Source organism: Pantherophis guttatus, chromosome 1 (genome assembly GCF_059756535.1).
Source record: "Pantherophis guttatus breed Tessera chromosome 1, ASM5975653v1, whole genome shotgun sequence".
Lineage (NCBI taxonomy): Eukaryota > Metazoa > Chordata > Lepidosauria > Squamata > Colubridae > Pantherophis > Pantherophis guttatus.
Window position 1 is genome coordinate 84,969,017 of NC_142063.1, and position 14,238 is coordinate 84,983,254.

A 14,238-nucleotide genomic window follows, 5' to 3' on the forward strand; every position below is an offset into this window, starting at 1 on the left:
CCACCTAATAACTTTCCATGAAATACTCTCTCTCAGCCTGCTTTACTTACAGGGTTACTGTGAAGATAGAGCTGGAATGATGAAAGAACCACATAAAGTGTCTTTGGGAAAAAGGCAACATATTTTTAACATCACAATCATGCTGGACATTTGTTAATCTCAAGTATCGTATTTGTTGCATTCATACCTCACCTTTCCTCTAGTTTGGAAGGTCTTAGTAATATTGTATAATCACATTTAGTTTCAAACTTATATTATGAGATATATACAGAAAGAGACCATAGTCATCCAGAGTCATACCTCCCAGAAGTGAGGGTAGATTTGAATTTTGAACTTCCAGCCCTGAATTTCAAACTCTAGTGATGTAGCATATCTACTCACTTCTCCTTACTCCTACCTATCATTGATTTTCTCATGAGCCATAATGGTTTGAGAAACATACTGTACATCTGAAATCATGCAAAGTATCTCTGCTTTTAATTGCTAAGATGGACTTTTTATGTATTGGATTATTTTGGGAAGCAACTCAAATAAGATATATAGGCCTTCATTCCTTACAACTACCCTTTGAGCTCATTTAACATAAGTACTAATACTAGTCACTGAGCTTCATGGCTGGATTAATATTTGAACGTTTGCATTCCCAGTTCAACCACATTGTTTCCCATGTCACTGGAACATATATGGAAAAGTTTTTGACTATAGCCATGTGTTAATTTAAGTGTACATACCAAGAAGTCTGTCTACCACTGTGGCTTGGACTCATCTGGAATGGTATTCTGCAACCTGCTGGAATGCTGCACCTGTGTGCTAAAATGTGGCTCAGTTCTTTACATATTGAGCAAATCCCTTCTGCCTAAGGGTAATAATATCTATAAGATCCCATCATCAAAGAACATATGTTGGTAGAATCCATAAGTATGTGTGCTTCAGTGCCTCTTTGATTTCACAGAGATCCATTACATAGCGATACATTTTAATGTACAAAAAGCAAATCGGTATGGTTACACCATTGAGTAATTTTGTTACTTTTCCATCACTCATTTTAGCATTATTCCATTCTATACAAAGAGAATGTGAATTCATTTTAGGAAATGCCAGAAAAGGAAATCCCGTTCTTTTTGGAATCAATACTGACAGAGTTTTAAGAGCTGTCCAGTTTGCCAGTATCTAACTTATGTTGTAGTATAATCCTTTATGGGATTCAACAGCAAAGAAATAAGATAAACAATTGTAACCATGGAGTTGTCCGACTTGATACCCATTCGATTGGGTGGTCTGATTGATAGATTGATGACTATAAGCATTTTCTGTTAGGACTAAGAGGAACTGTGCCACCATCTAGAAATATACTGCAAAAGTCAGAAAATGCCAACTTAACGGAAACAGAACGTAGGATGGAAAGGAGGGGGGGAGCATCTAATTTGAACAAAAGGAATCTTGTTCTAGTTTTCAGGCATAGTATTTGTAAGATTTTGTGGCAATCAGCGCATGGGTGAGAAAACTGCAAAGCATTTTGATTAGCTACTGGATCATTGCACCAAATACATAGTGCAGATTAATTGATCTCATTTTCCTTTCCTAGCTACTGACTTTTTTTTAATATGATGTGACAGTTCCCTGTTTGAAGGAGAAGACTTCCTCTTATTCTTATAACTTTGGTAAAGCATAACTTGAAAAAAATCTTCCAGGCTCCTTATCCTACCTGAACATTTATATTTTAAAATATTTTTTTAAAGTGTAAAAATTGCCAAAGCATTCGTCTATTACTCACAAACAAAAATTCTGTAAACTGAAAAGTTTAATAAAAAAACAGCTGCAATCCAGTTTAGAAATTTGTCTATGTGTCCAGAAAAAAACCCCTAAAGAAAATCAGGACCAGTAACAGGATCATAACCAGTTACAAATTGGAACACTTTGATGGTTAGTATTTCATATGGCAGGGCATGACTGGGCAAAGCTCTCCAGCAGCCATTTTGCAAAAGACCCACAAAAGGCCCCTCGGCCTAAGCAAGTTGGAGATGACTGACTTAAGGCCTGCTAACTACTGAAAAAACATTTAAAGATACAGTATACAGATACAATAGGTATTAATAATTTATTTTTAAAGAATTAGGACTTAACAGAGCCCAAGGGAGAGTAACACTAGTTTATATTCCAGGATATTAAGTGGCTTTGAGATAAAAGCTTTAAACTAAATACAGTAAAGCTATTGTAAAAAAGTCTATTTTTTACTTGTCCTAAATGGCATCCTATTAGTAAACCGTCGTTTTACTTTAGATACGTATATTAAGTTGCACTCAGTGCTCCGAGAAGCTACTGATATATCCTTCCAAACAAATGAACAAAACTGGGGAGAATAAGAAATTCTTTGACTTTACATAATCTCATTGGTTTGATTAGCATTTTTTTTCTTTAGAGAGATGTAAAATCTGTGGACAGTTTTAACATATGATTGTTTTGCGACAGAGACGCTTATTTTTTTATTTTTAAAAGGAATCATTAGTGACTAATACTTTTTATTAAAAGGCATGAGCTTTTATAAATGACAGTTCACTTCCTTAGGTCATTGAAGTAACTAAACAAATCTAGGATTTAAATCGTGATTTATTTATTTTTATTATTCATTATAAAATTTATTATGTAATTTATTTATTATTAAATACAGAGTCAAATCATGCATGTCTATGAAGTTGATTAATACAGTTAAGAGGTCAGTATCCCTTGTTTATTATTACTCTCTAGCACATGGGTGTCAAACTCGCAGCGCTACATTGCCATCACATGATGTTTCACAATGTTTTTTCCCTTTGTGGAGTTGGGGTAGACATGGCCTACGCGAGATGCATCCAGCCCATGAGCCCCCAGTTTGACACCATGCTCTAGCACAAGGGTCTCAAACAAACATCCTGCAGGCCCCATGCAACCTGCTGAGGTTTGTCTGTTGTGAGGCCCGTGATGACTTACCTGCAAGGTACTGCTATCTCAGCTTCTTCATCCATCTCCATTATGTGCATTTGGCCAGGCACGTAGAACAGTTTGTGATCATTCATCCCAATTTACCATTTATTCCAGATTTTCGAGCCCCACGCGCCTTTTTCCATGGTCTCATTTCCCATGGAACCAGTTTCTCTTCCATAGTTCTGGCTTGTGCAGGGCCAGCCTTACGTCTCACCTGCAGTGCTGGCTTGTATGGGGACAATCCAAAATTGCAGTACTGCAGAGGTTGGCACTCTAGGGGAGAAAGAAAGCCTGCACCACATAAGTGGAGGAGAAGCCAAGCCAGGTGCCGAAAGAAAGAAGTGAAACCATACCAGCCATGGTTTGGGGAAGAAGACATGGCCTTGAAAAAAAATAATAGCGAGGAATGAGTGCCCACCATTGCCTTTGCTGTTTCCCCACAATGCCAGTTTACACACTTTCTGCTTATTTGAACCATCTAATTCAATGGTCCCCAACCTTTCTGGCACCAACGACCAGTTTTATGGAAGTTGATTTTTTTCACAGACCGGGCCCGGGGGGGCGGGGGGGGAGATTCACATGTAACCTAGATCCCATACATGCCAAATAAAGTTTTGCTTGCTTGCCTGCTGGTTGTGCAGCCCGATTCCTAACAGGCTGTGGACTGATACTGGTCCACAGCCCAGAGTTTGGAGACCTCTGATCTAATTCATCCACAGACCAATGAGATGAAAGGCCTGGGCTAGAAATGCCAGAGGTGAATGGATTGAAATCCAGAGCACTTCTGAGAGTGATGTGGCACTAAAATGAATAAATGATAACACTGTGTAACATATAATTGTTTGAAATATGTGTTTTTTTCACACATTCCCCACTGCCCTTGCTTTCCATTCCATTTTTCATTTTTCAATTCGTTTTTAATATTTGTTGCACTTGTGCACATGGGAGTGACTACCTCAAAGTCATCTAGGTTGTTCCATAACAAAAGACAAAATTAAATTTGGTTTTCCCAATGGGAAGTTTCACTTACTGAATCAGGCCGCTTCTTGAATAAATGGCCAGCTAAAAAGTTATGTTAGATAAACCGCATGTTCTGATGCAGCTCCCCAAACACCACAAACCCTCTGACGTGAACTCAAAAGATTCTTTTATTAGGAATGCCAGCAGCCCCGGCAAAAAGTTTCTCTTGCAGGCTAACAATCCGGCCAGCCGGAAGATGAATAGTTGTCTGCCACATCTATTCATCTCTGTTCCCTGCCTTTTATCCCCAGAGCTACGGTGGGGCCTCGCTAGCAGCGGTGGCTCTTCCTTCCCCAGGATCGGCCCACGGCTTTCCACTGATCTCCTCTTCTGTGCCTTCTGCGCAGCCGGGCATCAGGCACTGGACCCAGCTGTTCCTCCTCTTCTTCATCAACCCCCTCCAGACCTGGGGGCTGTTGACTCTCCATCTGAGGGCTGACAGAGATGGAGCCCAGGCTCCGCCTCTGTCTCTCTCTGCCAGCTCCATTCCCTCTTCCCCCTTGGAGCTCCCAGGTTGCCCTGATGCTGACCCTGACTCCCACGCCTCCTGCTTCTCTGATTCAGTACTGGAGGGGCTGGCAGCCAACAGGCCACAACATCTCATCAACATTAGAGGCAAACAGTTACTTAAACTGTGTTGAAAGTAGGACTACTTTACCAATTATCATTCCTGCAGAGTTCAGACCATTGGCATAAAACAAGGGATACTTTTTAGTCATCACTGCCTACCCCAAGCCATTATGCTTAAAATAATTTTCCATTAGAGTTAATTAGAGACACCAGGATAAAGGGATCTGTGGTTTCTAAAAGAATGATGTGGTATGTTCTTATATAACTAAGAGATACTAAACATAAGCATATGGCCCTGAACCTGCCCTTGTTAATGCTCCAATGGTGGAAAGTGATTGTTTAACTTCCATTTATATTGTTCTTATAGCATAACAAAGTCAATGCTAATAATAAAGCCTAATGTTAATATATAAAATTTCTCATTAGGTCAATACAGATCAGTTCCCAAACAATTCCAAATTGGGAATAAGACCAATTTATGCTAATATTTTATGCCGGTACTGTGACATCTGGCTCATTTGCAAAGCAATCAACACGCTTTCCAACTCATTCTCTGAATGATCCTTGTTTCGTCAGCATTTCTCATAGAATATTTTATGGTTCCCCCACCACCAATAATAGGAAATTTCTTTTACTAGTGTAAATAGTCTAAAGCTAAGGAATCTGATTCATAATATTGCCTTCTATCTTCTCCAGAGATCTCAGTTGGGAGAAATTTGTGGTTCACTAGAAAATGAGCTCTAACCTTTAAAAAACCAAGTATCTCAGTCTTGATATTAACATTATTATTATTCAAGAACCATCTATTAACTGTCAGAATATAAGTTTTTTCCTAGTTTCTGCTATGTTCCTCAGAAGGTATGTATGTACTATATGTTTTGAAGTAATTTATGTCACCACTCAAACACTGTAAATCCAGGTGGCTAACAATAGATTCCCAAAACAAAACAGGTAAGTAATTTCAATTAAAATCCAAACTAAAATAAGTAACCAGAAAAATATCATTCATACCTCCCTTAGGATGGGAAAACCAATCAACCCAGTCCCAAGCCTAAAGAAGAAGCCAAGTATTCCTGTCTTTCTGAAGGATAACAGAGAATTAGGAAAATATAATAGGAACTCCATCTTCTTCTGAATAATTTTCCACATTGGACAAACAGTTCTTTTCTTCATTCAGGAACTTCTGTATTCTGAAAAAAGTTATTATTCATTTACATAGTAAATGTTAATCTTTTGATTGTGCTCTATCACATCCTTATTTCTTGTTTTAAGGAACTGTTTCCTGAGTACCCCAATACACTTTTTGTCTTTATGTTGCATATTGTTCTGGAGGATCTTCTTAATTCTACCCATCTCATTCCTCGCCACTTCCCTGCTTCCTCTCCCCATGCAGTTGGTACTATATCTTCTTCTCCCTTCTTCTAATCATTTGCTAGATCACTGTTGGAAAAATGTCGCCCTCCTTTTTTTTCTTTTTGAATACATTCATAGCCTGCTGTAGGTCTTCAGAAATAAAGTATTTGCTGTGTATTGTAAATATTAGACTTTTTCGAGTTCCAAGTGAAATGATCTCTGGGGCCCTTCACAGACAACAGCTAATTATCCTCTACAAACACTCAAATGCACATACAGACACACATCCTAATTTAGCATTCACTAAGAAAACACTGCCATCCACTTCAAATGGGAATTGAGTTATATACAAAGTCTGCACACACAGCAACAACAGATTGTGCACAAATGTGGCCTCAATCGAATACTGTGGTTGAAAAAATAGATTTAACTCAATTCCATTAATAGCCAGCCATTTTTTCTGAAAGTTCTTCTTTTTCATCACTGTCTATGACTTACTAGAAATTCATTTGGTTACCTAAATACATTATTGGCCAAATTAGATTGTTGATAAAGTTACAGCTCAATTATATGTAAATTCCCTACAAATATACAGTGCTAAATTAGTAAAATACACTGAGAATTTTCAGAACCAGTTCTCTTCTATCAGCTACTGGTGCTTAGTTTTCTTGTTCTTTCTTGAAGCTAAACATGTTTACTTGGAAAGAAAATTTTCAGTTATAGAAGAAGAGTTTCTCTCCAGCTTTTTCTTTAAAAACAGCGATTGGGTAAACTTTCTCAAAGCAACTATGTTGTGATATAACACAACTCATGATATGATATGATGTGATGTGATATATGACAAAAATGCAATTAATGCCTGCTTCATTTCAGTACAAGGTACAGCTCCTTTTACACATAGCGGTACAAGTTTAACATTGAGCTACTGCAATAAATAAGAGTAGGCAGAACAGGCTTAATAATGGAACTTGGGGAACCATCTCTATCCCACAACTTCAGCAATTTTCTTGACTAAAGTAATAGGGTTTGTATATTAGAAAGGGGGTTGGTTGGTTGGTTGGTTGGTTGCTTGCTTGCTTGCTTGCTTGCTTGCTTAAATGTGTATGCTGCCCATCTCTCTACCAAGCAACTCTGGATGGCTTACAATACCTCAAATAATAGAATAAAACAGTCACAAGATTAAGACATTAAAACATCAGACCTTAAAAGTTAAAACATTTAAATTAATATTAAAATGGATAAAAAGAATCAGTGTGTAATATGATATAATTAATCTTTCCCCAAACAACAAAAAGTTGTATTTCTTTTTTCTTTGTTTGCCTTATGGTCTCTATTACTTTAAAGGGGATGCCATAATTTGGGGGGGACGGGTGGATAAAACCTTCCTATACCAAACCAAGATTTACTGCAGCTTAGAAAGCTATGCTGTGCATCCTATTATTTATGCATATCCTTCATTGCAAAGGCTTAGCTTCATTTACGTTAACCGCTGAAAAGTGAGTGGAAGCCAACGTTAATCTTCAATCTCTCTATAATCTTTTACAGGCTAACTCCTTTGACTTTATCTGCACCTTAACGTTTCGTCTTCTTCCCGAACAAAAAAGCTTTTAAAAATTAAAATAAACACTTTGTGGGAGAAAAGTGTTTGGTAGGAGAATTTTGATACTAGAAATTGCACACATTCTTATGAGCGGTTTTTATCTTGTGTTGCATTCTTTAGATTTAATTTTAGATAATGCGCAGTAATGGAACGGGTGACAGTGCTAGGACATTTGTCATTTAATTTGTCATTTAATTTTTTAGCAGGAGGAAATACGTCAAGGCGTGGTGGATTATAAAAATATCAAGGGCACAATATAAGCAAACCTGAATCCAGATTTGTGTCTAAAGGACGATTCTTTATAGGGTTATTCAGAAGTGAGATTCCCTGTTTTCATGGGGACTCATGTCCAGTTCCAGGAAAGTGTGGACACAAATGCATATTTAGTTTCTGATTCACAGCGTTCCCATAAGGTTCCCCTTTGTCCAATTTATGCCATTTTCAGCATGTCATACCACTTCCTAAATGTCAGTGGAAAGAATATCTGCTATTAAAAAAATACCAATCTATAATTTAGTGCAGGGCTAAGGGAGCTCAAACTCATCCTTCCTTTTCCCTCTCCTTTTCTAACATTGGTCAGAGGTAATTAGCAGTTTCCATTTAGATTGATCCTAATTTAAGGTGTCATTTGAATTTTAACCAATAGCTTATCTTAACTAGTGCTAGCTGAAGTCATCGCGAATTGTAGCTGTTGGCTTATTTGAACTGAGATTCTCCACAATTTGGTGCTTGGAATTTATATCAATATGCAGGTAAGATTTTTTTTTAAATGGCAGCAAAAGTTTCCAAACTCTTCTTCACTTTGGAAGAGGAGAATTTACGAGCAATTGCAAGATTCACTGCAGCTCATTCTTATGATGCCAAACCATAATAATCTAGCATTATGTCCAAATGCAGACTCCTGTTTTAAATCTAGAAGTATATGAATCCAGCTAAGATGGATGTTTATGATTTTATTTGGGGGGAAATATGAGGAAGATATTAATAGGGTGAGTATATATCCCATTCTGCAAAAGTCATTATTGGCAAAAGTAACTGCTGGAATAATAAGACCTTTGTGTCAGATGACTTTTTACATTGTTATGACTCTACAGGTTGTCCAGTCAAACATAATGTACAGTTATAAATGCTTCGGGTACAATAGTTAAAGCTAAAATTCCTGTTACTTTCATGAAGGGCATGTACTGACCTAGGCTTCCCCAGCAGCACAAAGCCAAGTCATCGTCCTGATAAGCCCCTTTTATTTAATTTACAGTGAATTCCTCTTCAGCAAAGTCTTTCCTCTCCCACAGTCTTTCAAGATAGTTCACAATTACTGACCTTTATCAGGCTTGGAGAGTGGCCAGGCCGATGTCTTTCAGACTCCACACTGTAACTGATAATACTTGGCAAGAATGCAGGAACAGATCTTCACCCAAATGAAGTAATTGTCTCCTGCAAACTCCCCTCCCCTTCGCTCCTCTTTATTCCCTATGGGAAGAGCCATTCACCATCCACCTGTGGTTTTACTCATGAGTTGACCCTTGTTCCTTACCTGTTCCCTTCTGGCAGTTCTGTGCATGCACACACTGGGAACAGGACCCAGCTGTTCTTCTGCCTCACTGATGTCCAACTCCAAAGGCAGCTGACAACTTATCAGATGGCCCTGGCCCCATCTCTGCCTCTGACGCAGAGCCCTCATCAGAGCTTTCCCCAGTCTCCAGGATTGGCCCATGTTCCTCCTCAACCTCCTCACTGTCCGAATCTGCTGCCAGATCCACTGGCCACTGGCGGGCCACAACAGGGGGAAGTACTTGCATATGTATGTTCTCAGCTGCTTGGCCACACTTGTGCTGAGCCCTCACAAATAACTTGACATTTGTTGAATGTTTGTCAGATATGGGTTTATTCTCACTACAAGCCGGCTACAAGTCAAGCTGAACTTTACAAATTCAAAGTCAGCACTGAGAGCTTCTGCCTCTCAGTGCCCGTTTTCAAGGCAAGGCCATGCCCCTACACCCACCTAGGTGCTCGGCGTCGGCTGTCTCAGCTGTTCAGCGGTCTGGATAAAACGAGCCACTTGCTCGTCGCTCCCCGCTCTTCCCGACGTCATCTGACAGCACCTGGATTCAACCAGTCCCAATCACCCAGTGCCACCACCACCATCAGTGTCTTCATTTCTTGTTGCTCCCATCACCCTCCCCCGTGCTGCGGTTCACGGCATCAGGTCTGTTTGCCGCCCACCCAGGTTCCCTCACTTCCGCAGTTTCGGCTTTTGTCTGCGGCTCGTGTGTTGAGCAGCGGACGCAGCTCGACATATATATGATGTGTTTTACATAGATTGATGCAAGAAGAAACGGGCAGACACAAAGCAGCTATCAGCCTTCATGCAGCAAGCATATGCTAATATATGTCCTGATGAAGGATGAATAAGACGCTTTCCTGTTTCTCAGGAACGGAATTGCCCCAAACCAATTCAAAGATATTTAATTTTCTGAATCAAGTCCAGCATCTTTATAGAATGGTAATGACATGTTTCTTAAATACAACAAACATCATCCCAACAGATTATCTTTCTATTTACCTTCCTAACTTTTAGTTTAAGAATTAAACAGAGGAGTTGTAGATTTACCGTCGAGGCTAAGACTACAAAGACTTTGTATTAATACTGTTAATATGTACTTATACACCCTCATTTTTTTTGCATTTTGTCATTGGCATCTCTGGTTAAACTGGTTTTCAAGTTTCTGTAGTGCTTCCAACAGTACTTCAAGCCCAAACTAGTTTTAAATTAACATTTTAGCAAGCAGTGACTGTATATATCCAGTTGTTCAGATTTATATATGCATCTACTTTTTATTATGCCATTGAAAAAAAGCACAATACAAGACTATCCCCAACAAAGTCATTGCATGCTAGGCATGACTTAAAGTAAGAGAAAGAGATTTCTCTTACTTTATATTATTTTACAATCAGTTTTTTTAAGAGCCACACATGCACTGTTTCCATCCCTGAAGCCTCATTAGGATGACTCTTGCATACAGTCCTGGTCATGTGTCAGCTACATTTTGCATTTTGTCAGGTGACCATTTTCATAGCACTACAATTCCCCTCAATCTGTGTAATTCCCAATAACAGTTTTATGGCCTTTGCTCCCTGATGATCCAAGTGGCTTCTGCAGTTCCGAAATCACTGTTGTAAAGCCATCAGTTGGCCAGTTTGTTTCCTCTTGACTGTTGCAGCCCAACAATCATTTCCCTTAACAAGACCAGACGGGAGATATTGAAACAGGCCTAAGTAATGACCCATTTGTGCAAATATCTGATATAATTTCAAGAGACTCTAATATGTGCTCTTGTTGTACCATGTGGATGCTAAATTACTTTCTAGAATATGTCACCTTGAGCATTGTCAGAAAAAAACACCTCTATTTCAGTCATATTTAGAGCCATCTCTCCTCTGTATTTTATTTCCTTGAGTCACCAACTACCTTTCATTTCTTTTTTTTTACATTTTATTTTTTATTGGGTTTTAATAATTAAACAATTCTTATTCAACTCTTGTGCATGGCTGTGACCATTTACATACCATCACATTATTTTTTTTATTTTTTATTATTATTTTTTTATTTGATTTATATGCCACCCTTCTCCGGAGACTCAGGGCGGCTTACAATGCGTTAAGCAATAGCCTTCATACTTTTGTATATTTATACAAAGTCAGCTTATTGCCCCCACAAACTGGGTCCTCATTTAACCTACCTTAGAAAGGATGGAAGGCTGAGTCAACCTTGAGCCTAGTAAGATTCGAACCTGCAGAAATTGCAGGCAGCTGTGTTAATAACAGGGTGCATTAAACCACTGTACTACCAAGGCTCCAAGAACATTAATGTTCTTCTATACTCTATATAATTTTACAAAATCTACTATCTGTTATTTCCCTTTTTTTTCCATCTTCAATCCAATTATATCATTTCTCCCATATTACGTAAAAGTCCGAATCCATCAGTCCTTTCAGTTCCAATGACATTTTATCCATCTTGGCGCAATCTAATATCTTTCTAATTATTAAATCTTCGGAGGGTACGTTTGAAACACCAACTACCTTTCATACATGGGGGAACTATATGTAATCAGATCTTCCAGCATATCCCATGCATTTCAGATGGATATTTGCATTGAGAAATGGTCTTCCAATTTCTCCCCTATGGTTCCTGTCATTTGTCACAGGCAGGTGCTGCCAATAGCATATCTGCTGAGCATGGCCCTCAGATAAGGGCTGAGTTCACATATCTTGCTAAACACCACTTCTTAAATTAGATTAAATGGCCCTAAGAATCATTTGTGGTATAAGATGTTTTATAGATGGCACCTTGCACCAGCGAGGTTGGCAAAGATGTTTAAAGATAAGTCAACTAAATGTTGGAAGAGCCACCAAATACCTGGATCTTACTATCATATGTGGTGGACATGTGTTGAACCATAAAAATATTGGACAAAAATAAGGACATGGTTGTAAAAGAGGACAAAGCAACATATTGAGCTAAAACCAGAAAAATTTTGCTGGGGATTTTACCCGAAAGCTATAATAAAGAGAATACTTATTTAATTATCCATGTTCTAACGGCAGCTAGAATTGTATTTACACAACATTGGAAAAGTGAAGAGATTTCTATTAGAATGTGCAGAAATGAACAGATTAACACTAGCAATTAAGGAGAAAGAACAAACTGAATATTATATGATATGGAAAGTATTACATCAATGGTTAGAGAGTAAAAAGGGGAACTGGAAATAAAAGAAGATTAAAGAAGAATAGAAAATATGTTAAGATAGAGGTATAAATAAGATGATAATTGTTAGTATTAGGATGAGGAGAATAATTATGTGTAATGCTATTATTGTTGTATTTTTACTAGAAGACATGTTAAGAGGAAAAACGAATAGGTTTATAATGTTTAATTGTTTAATACACTATAATTTTAAAATTAGAGAATTACATTAAAGTGAATGATGTTGTAAATGTTGAAGGTTGGCACACAGACATATTTGAATCCAGACAACACACTGTGTAAGGAAAGATGGAATGTTCGTATTTTGAAAAATAAAAAATGAAACTTTTTATAAAAAAAGAAAAGAATCATTTGTGGTTCTTTGAAACCACCACAAGAATCTTTTTTTGATTAAAGGATGGGAGACCTGTTTTTAAATCAATTGGTTTGTTACTTGTGAGGTTGTTATAAGTCATACAGCACTTTAACAATACTGTTTATGGGTTGCTGTCTCAGCTCCTCCTCGAAAACCGTACACTTTTTCACTGTGGATAGAACTTGATTCCTAGTTATGCATCAGATACATAAACCAATTTTCTTGGCAACGAAATAAAAAGGGGCTTGCCATTATCTTCTTTCAGGATGGTATGTGTTTGTGCTATTATAACCTACTTCTAATTCACATTCTACCTTTTCATTATTATGCTAAGTCATCTTGATGTTGCTACCTAGATGCATGGTGGAAAAATAAATGGAACTAAATAGACATATACTGTTTTTGTTGTAATGGCAGTGGCAATACTTTGGACAAAATGACTGGTGAAGCTGTGCTGGAAAAGCATGAGTCAATAAGATTAACTTCATTAGTTGAAAGTCTAACCGGCAGAAGCCACTCTATTTTCAAAAAGCAGATTTGAACAAAACATGCCTTTCTTGTGGCAAAATGGTAAATGGTAGGCTCCTGATGAGCAGAAAGTTGAAAGACTGAAAGGCTTAAAAAGAGAGCTCCAGTCATAGATGTTATTATTCATCATTATTTTTAATGTGATTTGTCTTTCATGCTATCAGCTTATTTTCTTAATAGCCCACTCGTTTTTATACATACTGTCACAAATGGGTTTTTATGGATGTTCAGAGTTCAGAGAAATATCAAAGGTATCGAAGAATCTCAACACTGAATAATGTTTACCACAGTTCTGTGAAAAATGAGTCAAAGAGATTCTTCTTTAAAGAGTTGACTTGCCTTTAGCTAGCTACTAACTTAATGGCTGAAGCAATACTTTAAACAGATTATGTGAACTCCCAGCTTGTAGCACATTCTCTTGCTATCTCAGTTCTCTGTGAAGTGGATATCCGATTTTCTGCCTTCTACAATTGGAACACCATCCAGATGTGTGAACTTCAGCTTCCAGAATGTTCAGCAACGGTCATGGAAACTAAAATTCTGGAAGTTAAAATTCACACATTTGAATGGTTGTCAAGTTGCAGAAATCTGATGCATGAGACATCATGTGCAAAATTGTTCTGCATCTGGAAAAATATATTTGATTGTTGTGAAATATATTTGATTGTTGCAAAGTGTATGAAATGGCCATGGAGACAAAGTTATGGGGAAGTGGGCAAGAACTTTAAACATACCCACAGGAGACTTCCCTGATATGTTTCCCAGAGAACAGATGGTCCTCAAGTTAGGGCTGGTCGCTTAGTCATCCTTCGAAGTAATAATGGACCTTAACATGGTTACTTATGACCCAGATTCTAAATTCTCACAACCACCAGCCAAACAGTCACATGATCACATTTTGGACCCTCAGCAGTCGGTCCACATTTACCTCCATTTGCAGCATCCTTTGGTCACGTAATCATGTTTTAGAACATTTTTTACCAAAAACCATGTTTCGTTCCTGTTTCTTTCAAAGAAACACCTGTTGCAGACAATGGATTTGCGCAACAACTGTTGTACTTACTAATGATGCCCCAAAAA

At 38.0% G+C, this 14,238-nt stretch overlaps 1 protein-coding gene across 1 annotated transcript in view; it reads left to right on the forward strand.

Moving 5' to 3' along the window:
- Window positions 1-14,238, forward strand: part of ABTB2 (ankyrin repeat and BTB domain containing 2) — a 150,812-nt gene that overhangs the window by 105,474 nt on the left and 31,100 nt on the right. The window lies entirely within an intron of this gene.